The sequence below is a fragment of the Pan paniscus genome, chromosome Y, assembly GCF_029289425.2.
Source record: "Pan paniscus chromosome Y, NHGRI_mPanPan1-v2.0_pri, whole genome shotgun sequence".
NCBI classification, from domain to species: Eukaryota; Metazoa; Chordata; class Mammalia; order Primates; family Hominidae; genus Pan; species Pan paniscus.
This window is the reverse complement of record NC_073273.2, coordinates 30,022,244-30,031,034: the sequence shown is the minus strand read 5'-3', so window position 1 is coordinate 30,031,034 and position 8,791 is coordinate 30,022,244. Positions and strand designations below refer to the sequence as shown.

The 8,791-nt window shown below is 56.1% G+C and overlaps 1 non-coding gene across 1 annotated transcript; it reads right to left on the bottom strand.

Moving 5' to 3' along the window:
* Positions 1–1,778: 1,778 nt before the first annotated feature.
* LOC129395797 (5.8S ribosomal RNA) lies at positions 1,779–1,930 on the bottom strand. Its single transcript, XR_008623010.1, has one exon. It is a non-coding gene; the product is annotated as a 5.8S ribosomal RNA (ribosomal RNA).
* Between the last annotated feature and the right edge of the window lie 6,861 nt (positions 1,931–8,791).

The following is an 8,791-nucleotide window of genomic DNA, read 5'->3' as shown; positions in this document are numbered from 1 at the left end:
AACTACCACTTCCACAGTCAAGATACAGAACCGTAGCCTCACCACAAGGCTCCAACTTGCAATCTTTGCTGACACTCTGACACGTTTTCCTCCACCCCTTCCCCTTGGCAACCCCATAGTCTGTTCTCCATCTTTACAATTTTATTTCAATAATTTATATAAATGTAATTGTGCAAACTCGAATTTTTAAAGGGAAAAAACAAGTCACAGATAGTTTTGTTAGCACTGTAAAATAGTCTTTAACATTCATCTGTTTTATGTTCTATTTGTCTCAAAAAAATTTGCTTTGTTCTTTCCTGTACTTTCTGATATCAGGATAGGAAATCAATACCAAACAAAACAATTCCATTCATTTTTTTCCATAGCTTGGTTTTCACTGTTGTTGCATAACATTTATTTTTCTATTTACTCTTTCTCTCTGTTTTCCGTCACATAAAAGTAACTTTGTGTTCTTTACCTCTTCTAAGAAAATTTGGTAATGAGTCTTTAATGTGAATCCTGGACCACCCTTGTTTTGATTTTGTGTTATGGGTGTTCTTTTGTGTGATCGTTCTCATGGAGAGTTCTTGTGAAGCTGGGATTTTCCAGTGGTTTGTCAAAATGGAAATAGATATTTAACAAACCAAACACAAAATGACCTTGCTCCAGGAATGCATCATTTGTGAGAAAACACTATGTCTTCCAACTAGAGATTGTGAATATTACTCTTATTATCCTTTACTCCCTTTTATTAAAACTGTATTTTTTTACACATTTGTATAACTCAGGTAATGAAATGTGAAACTACGTGATTGCCTACCAATTACAATTGATGTTAATGATGCTACTGGGAGGCCAACCCTACAGTGGCTGCACCAAGTCTAGGGACTTGCTAGCTTTGATAAGTTACATGGGATTGCCTACGTACTAAATGTAGGTGGGGGACAGGTCCGAGGATGTGGCAGCACCAACCCGCCCTGACATCAAAGCTCTGGACGGGGTGCCAGGCACCGCGCAGCCAAGAGCAGGAGGTGGGCACCTGATGGCGTATGACACTGTAGCATCCAGGGGATCACCACCAGGGGCAAATGAACCCCAGGACCATGGCCATGAGCGCTGCCAGATGGGCCGCTTGGTGGGCTTCTGGCCCCGGACACACCACGTCACAAGCCAGGCAGGTGGGGGGCAGGCAGGAGAAGAGGATGGTGCCTGGGAGGGGTGATGGGGAGGAGGGGCGCTGGAGCGGCGGTCGGCCGGTCGCCGGGCTGCCACCAGGGGTGGGCAGCAAATTAAGGCAACTGGGACACGCTCCCCCACCCTCTCCCCAGTGGACCCTTCCTACTTGCCATCCTCCCCGCCCAACAAGCCTCCACCACCGATGATGCGCAACGACAATGATCGCACAGGACCATCCATCCCACCAGCACCAACAAACCCTGCACCACGAGCTGTGTGAGGCACGAGGGAGCCCCTGAGGGAAGAAACAGGACCGCGGTGGTGGCCACAGGAACTCAACACCAGCGGGCTCTCTTCCCTCTGTGTTTTTGCAGGTGATGGCTCCAACCTCTCTCTCTTCCTTACAGCCAGGAGCCCCTCTTCCCCCACGCCACCCAACGCGTGACCACACAGGGCCTGCAGTGGGGGTGGGGGGGGAAGGGGCAGGCATGGCAGGAGAGGAGGGCAGATGTCGCCGGGTCTGCACTTGGGGGAATGGAGGTCCCCACGGGCCCTGCCATGGAACCCCCAGCTGTGCACCCCAAGGAGCCCGGAGGCACCCCCAGGGGCTAATGATTAGCAAGCAAAGCTCAGACAGGCATAGCCCTGGGAGGAACCCGGGCCGCAAGTGCGTTCGAAGTGTCGATGATCAATGTGTCCTGCAATTCACATTAATTCTCACAGCTAGCTGCATTCTTCATCAACGCAGGAGCCAAGTGATCCACCGCTAAAAGTCATACAAGGTCGATTTGGCAAGGGCGCTCCCAACAATGGGAGGCCCTCCTGGCACAGCACGTCCCCCAGAGGGGTTACCTCAGGCCGGCCAGTCAGACAGCAATGGGACGAGACTCCAGAGAGGGGTTGGAAGGTTTCACAGCACGGGGAGGTGGTGCCGTCCACGGGAGTGAGAGGGACAAATGCTGCCACAACCCCACAGGCTCCCGGGGGTTCCTGCCCCCACAGCACAGGGCATACGCCACATGCGTGGCACACATGCGACAGCACGATGGCCACTGGGTACAGCCCCCACCGGCATCAGCAGTGACACGCAAGTGCAGCACGGCCCCGGCAGCTGGGGAGACGGAGTCAGCAGTGGAGGTGAGGGAGGGGCAGACCCCTCCCAAACGGACTCCCCCGTGGGCCCACAGCACCCAACCCACGGGTGGACAGGTGACCCCCCCAAGGGGTCCTTAAACCTCCGCACTAGAAAGTGCTGGGTACCTGGATGGTGGAGGCGGACGAGGAGTGGAGGGCTGGCGTCCAGCCCCCTACCCTCAAGAAGCCCTAGTGGGAAGGCTGGGGAGAGCCAGTGGGCCAGGCCGGGCCAGGTGGCGCGGTGTGGCAGAGGCAATGATGGTGGCAGTGGCAGCGATGCGAACCCGGCCGGCCCCAACGGGAGCAGGTGGGATGGGGCTGAGCCGGCAGGACAGGGAGGGATGACAGCCCCGGCAGGGAGGACACAGAGACCCACAACTCGTCGTGATGCCGAGAACCACCCCCGCGCCCGCCGACACACACGTGGGGGCCACGGCAGGGGACAGTTCCCCGCTGCTCACCAGGCCGGTGAGCCATCCAGCCTGCCCCCCGACACGCACACACAGTTTCATCCCAGCACGTGTGTCTCTGTCTACCCTCTCTCTCCCTCCCGCCAGCACACATGCCACATGGGGAACACAGTCAGCCAAGAAGGAAGGACGCAGTGGCGCCTCTGCAGCTTTGCTCTTCTCCGTTAATGATCCCTCGACATGTTCAACTATGGAAATTTTGTTATGACTTTTACTTCCTCTAGATAGTCAAGTTCGACTGTCTTCTCAGTGCTCCACCAGGGCAGTGGGCTGACCTGGCGGGGCCGATCCAAGGGCCTCACTGAACCATCCAATCAGTAGTAGTGACTGGCAGTGTGTACAAAGGGTAGGGACTTCACGCAAGTCTATGACCTGCACTTACTGGGAATTCGTCATTCATGGGGAATAATTGCAATCCCCGATCACCATCACCAATGGTGTTCAACAGGTTACCCGCGTCTGCCACATACGGTAGGCACACGCTGAGCCAGTCAGTGCAGCACGCGTGCAGCCCCGGACATCTAAGGGCATCACAGACCTGTTATTTCTCAATCTCGGGTGGCTAAATGCCACTTATCCCTCTAAGAAGTTGGGGGATGCTGACCGCTTGGGGGTCGTGTAACTAGTTAGCATGCCAGAGTCTCCTTCATTATCAGAATTAACCAGACAAATCACTCCACCAACTAAGGCCATGCACCACCACCCATGGAATCAAGAAAGACCTATCAATCTGTCAATCCTGTCCATGTCCAGGCCGGGTGAGGTTTCCCATGTTGAGTCAAATTAAGCTGCAGGCTCCACTCCTTGTGGTGCCCTTCCACCAATTCCTTTAAGTTTCAGCTTTGCAACCATACTCGCCTGGGAACCCAAAAATCCAAAGACTTTGGTTTCTGGGAAGCTGCCCAGCGGGTCATGGAAATAACGCCGCGGCATCACCAGTCGGCATTGTTTATGGTCGGAACTACGACGGTATCTGATCGTCTTCGGAACTCCGACTTTCGTTCTTGGTTAATGAAAACATTCTTGGCAAATGCTTTAGCTCTTGTCAGAACTGCACCAGTCCAAGAATTTCACCTCTAGTGGCACAATACGAATGCCCCCAGCCGTCCCTCTTAATCATGGCCTCAGTCCTGAAAACCAACAAAAAAGAACCGAGGTTCTATTCCATCTTTCCTAGCTGAGATATCTAGGTGGCTCGGGCCTGCTTTGAACACTCTAACTTTTTCAAAGTAAACGCTTTGGGCCACGGGACACTCAGCTAAGAGCATCGAGGGGGTGCTGAGAGGCAAGGGGCGGGGACGGGCCATGGCTAGCCTGCCCGCCCACTCCCAAGATCTAACTACGGGCTTTTAAACAACTTTAATATATGCTATTGGAGCTGGAATTACTGTGGCTGCTGGCTCCAGACTTGCCCTCCAATGGATCCTCCTAAAGGATTTAAAGTAGACTCATTTCAATTACAGGGCCTCGAAAGAGTCCTGTATTGTTATTTTTCCTCACTACCTCCCCGGGTCGGGAGTGGGTAATTTTTGCACCTGCTGCCTTCCTTGAATGTGGTAGCTGTTTCTCAGGCTCCCTCTTCAGAGTCGAACTCTGATTCCCCATCACCCATGGTCACCGTGGTAGGCACAGCAACTACCATCGAAAGTTGATAAGGCAGATTTTCGAATGGGTCGTCGCTGCCACTGGGGGCATGCCATTGGCCTGAGGTTATCTAGAGTCACAAAAGCTGGTGGCACCTGACCCTCCGGCCGGGGCTGGAGAGGGGCTGACTGGGTTGGTTTTGATCTGATAAATACACGCATCTTCCCCGCGAAGGAGGTCAGCGCCCTTTGGCATGTATTAGCTTTAGAATTACCACAGTTTTCCAATTAGGAGAGGAGCGAGTGATCAAAAGAACCATAACTGATTTAATGAGCCATTCACAGTTTCACGGACCGGCCCTGCCTACTTAGACATGTATGGCTTAATCTTTGAGACAAGCATATGGTGCTGGTAGGATCAACCATGTAAGTAGAAAGCGGCCTCCGGGCCTCACGAGGATGAGCCCGGAGTCCAGGTCATGAGGATGGGCATGGCAGGGCAGGCAACTGGGTATGTGGGAGGGAGGGAAGCAAGGCTGGGCGGTGGGAGGGGGGCGGTGGCGCGGCGAACCGGACATCCCATACACCCACATGACACATCCCCGACCTGCTCACCACTCCCAACCCTTCGCACCAACGTGCGAGGAGGCAGACCGCCCAACCCGTGCGTGGCAGCTGTGAGGGACCAGCAGCCGCTCGTGCACGGCGGGCACGGGGCGGCCCCGATGTTTGGGCAGCGAACCAGAGGCGGACTGTAGTGCCCAGGGTCTCACCACCAGCGGCCTCCGAGCACGAAGGCGACCCTGCGCGGTACCAGGAGCGGTCGACTGGCCTTCGGCGGGCCCGCGGCTCCCCCATCGCCGCCGCCGTCACGGCCAGCCCCCGGAACCCTCTTTCCTGCACGCGCCGCAGGCCGACTCCAAACCCTCCGGGCGCCCACCAGACCCACGCGGGGAGCCGCCGACCTGGTCCCGAAGGCGCGCACCCGGGGACACGAACAAAGGGCCAACCAGTGGCCCCCGGCAGCGCCCCACAAGGCGGAGCCGGGTTTGGTCCCAGACGGGGCAACCACAGCCTAAGCGGGTGAGCCGCTCAGGGAGAGAGGATCCGCAGGTGGGGTGGGGGGCACAGACAGGAAAGACCAGGGACCGCGAGGGCAAGGTCACCCGGGAGCCCACAGAGGGGCGGCTCGGGGAGAAACCTCAGGCATGGCCGGGCCACCAGGAAAACGCGGCCATGGGATCCCACCGCCACAGACACGAGGGAGGTCCCTCGGCACTCCGCCTAGGACGCCAGATGGCCCACGGCACCCACCGAGACCCGCCTCACGAGCCCTGGTTCCCGCCATCGGGACCCCAAAGCGACCTCAGCCACAAACCCAACGCCAGGGCCACGTTGCTCATTTCTCGTCCATCCTCCGACCCGGTCAAGCTCCGGGAGACCGGCGTGGCCCCCACTTGGGATGCTTCCTAGGGCCAGGTGGCCCAACCCCGTACCACGCAAACACGGTCATCCGCACTAGTCGCTGCTCCCCAGGGGAGCGGGCGGAGAGCCGGCTCACAGTGGAGCGGGTCATGCGCCGGACGGAATGCCAGGCACAGCCACCGCTTGCGCAGCCTCCCAACCGCTAGGACGCCGGCACCGACCGGCGGGATCCTCCCCCGTCTGGAAAGGGGGAGGTGGGGGCTACACAGTAGGCGACGAGCCGCCCTCGGTCCCCACCGCGGAGGCCGGTGGAACCCTCCATCTCCCCCCCTCACCCCGTCGAGGGGGAAGCCGAGGAGGGTTCTCTGCAAGCGAGTCGCTATGGCAGCGCTACCATAACGCAGAGAGAGGCGGCAGGCCGGGGGATCCCGTACCCCAAAGGCACACCTCTCGGATCGCTACAGAAGGCTTTCTCACTGAGGGTGGGTCACACTCCCTACCCCCAGTCGCCCCTCGTCAGGCCCGCAGAGGTGCTCAGGGACGCCTGGGGAAGGGAGGGGGCCTGCATACCAGGTAAATTCTGCGTGTGGGAACCTTCAGCCTTCGCGGTCTGGGCGGGGGTCCTGGCCAATGCGCGTGCGCGCAATCCCGCAAGGGCCCCCCAGCCCCCCGTCCACCCGCCTCCTTTCTCCCAGGCAAAGCACCTCCAAGTAAACCCACACACAACCTGTCGGAGGCAGAACGGTAGCCCCTCGGCGGCCGGCCGGCGCACGCGTCGCCTGCCCAAGCCCACCGCGATCGCTCACACAGCCGGCGCGCACCCACCAGAGGGGAGCACTGGACCTGAGTTTGCCAGACCAGGCGGAGCCCTTCCCTGCATGGGAGGGGCACGTCTCCCTCTACCGCCTCAACCCCCACACCAACGAGCTCCCTTAGGACCCACTTGCAGACACCGCGGCGGTGACTGGAGGACGGGGCGCTGGGGGTGGGAACCACACACCACCGCTGGGCCTCAGGCACCTGAGGGATAAGCTGGAGGTGGGAAGGGGGAGCCGGGCGCGGTAGGCTCACGCCTGTCATCCCCGCCCTTTGGGAGCAAGGGAAGGTGGATCCCTCGATCCGGAGCCCTGGCAACATGGTGAAACCTTGTATTTTGTCTCTAAAAAAATACAAAAACTACCTGGTTTCCTAACCTGGACACAAGTTAATAAATAGATAAATAGGCCGGTCGCGGTGGCTCACGCCTGTAATGCCAGCACTTTGGGAGGCCGAGGCAGGCGGATCACGGAGGTCAAGAGATAGAGACCATCCTGGCTACCACAAGAACCCCGTCTCTACTCAAAATACAAAAAATTAGCCAGGTGTGGTGGCGGGCGCCTGTAGTCCCAGCTACTTGGGAGGCTGAGACAGGAGAATGGCATGAACCCAGGAGGCAGAGCTTGCAGTGAGCCGACATCACGCCACTGCACTCCAGTCTGGGCAAGAGAGCGAGACTCCATCTCAAAAAATAATAAGAAAAATGAATAGATTAAAATTGAAAATTAAAAAAAAAAAAACGTAGCCGGGCGGGTGCAATTCTTCACTCCTGTCATCCCAGCCCTTTGGGAGGCCAAGGTGGGCAGATCACCTGAGGTTGCCAGTTTGAGACCCGCATGACCCACATAGAGAAATGCCGTCTCTACTAACAATACAAAATCAGCCGGGTGTGGTAGCACATGCCTGTAATCCCAGCTACTCAGGAGGCTGAAGCAGGAGAATTGCTTGAACACGGCAGGAGGAGGTTGCGGTGAGCCGTGACGGTGCTGTTACACCCCAGCGTGGGCAACAAGAGTGAAACTCTGTCCAAAAATAAAATAAAGTAAGTGCTGTATTCTGTAATTTTTACTTCCTACCCTGAGAAGAACATAATACAGCTGTTGTCTTTCCGCCTGCCTGCCGGCCGGCCTGTGACAGGGCCTCACTCTGTCTTTTGCCGAGACTGGAGTGCAGTGACACCATTATGGCTCACTCACTGCAGCCTCAAGGTCCTCAGGGTTAGGCAATTCCTCAAGGGATCCTACAGCCTCAGCCTCCCAAAATGTTGGGAGTACAGACGTGAGCCACCAGCACCCTGCCTGAGTTAATACATCTGGTCTCATTACATCTTAACCACACACTCATGAAGAACTCAAGTCAAGAGACAGTCTGTAAGAGACTCTCAGCATTCTCTTCTGAAAGCAGTGAGGTGGATGGCGGCCCTTGTCCTGAGCTCCTGGGGTTTTAGGTGACCATGCATAGAGGAGAGATTTCCAGTGTTTCCAGAAAGGCACGAGCCACAGTCACTGGGGCATCCAAGCACGAGATGGGGTTTCTGACAGCGATGTAAGGGCCAGGAAGGGCCAGAATCTGCCAAGGCCCATGTCCCAGGCTGGGGTCGATGGAACCCAAGGTAGAGGGAGTCGGCAGTCCGCACAGAGAGAGCTCCAACCCTAGGCCCCACTATGCAGACCGAATCAGAAGGAAGAGAGTCCTTCATCCTACATGCCACATCCCTCCACTGAACTTGGGAGTGCATCCATTTTCCAAATATGAGGTGACTCTCGCTTTGCAATGGATCACAAGGGGCCGGGCTTCCCAGAGTCGGCAGGGTAAAGAAGTCATTCTGGCTTGGCCTCCCCCATCCCCTGGTAACTGGTGAGTTTATTTATTATTATTATTATTATTATTATTATTATTATACTTTAAATTTTAGGGGACATGCGCACAATGTGCAGGTTAGTTACATATGTATGCATGTGCCATGCTGGTGTGCTACACCCATTAACTTGTCATCTAGCACTACATATTATCTCCTAATGCTATCCCTGCCCCCTTCCCCACCCCACAACAGTTCCCAGAGTGTGATGTTCCCCTTCCTGTGTCCATGTGTTCTCATTGTTCAATACCCACCTATGAGTGAGAACATGTGGTGTTTGTTTTTTTGTCCTTGTGATAGTTTACTGAGAATGATGATTTCCAATTTCATCCATGTCCCTACAAAGGACA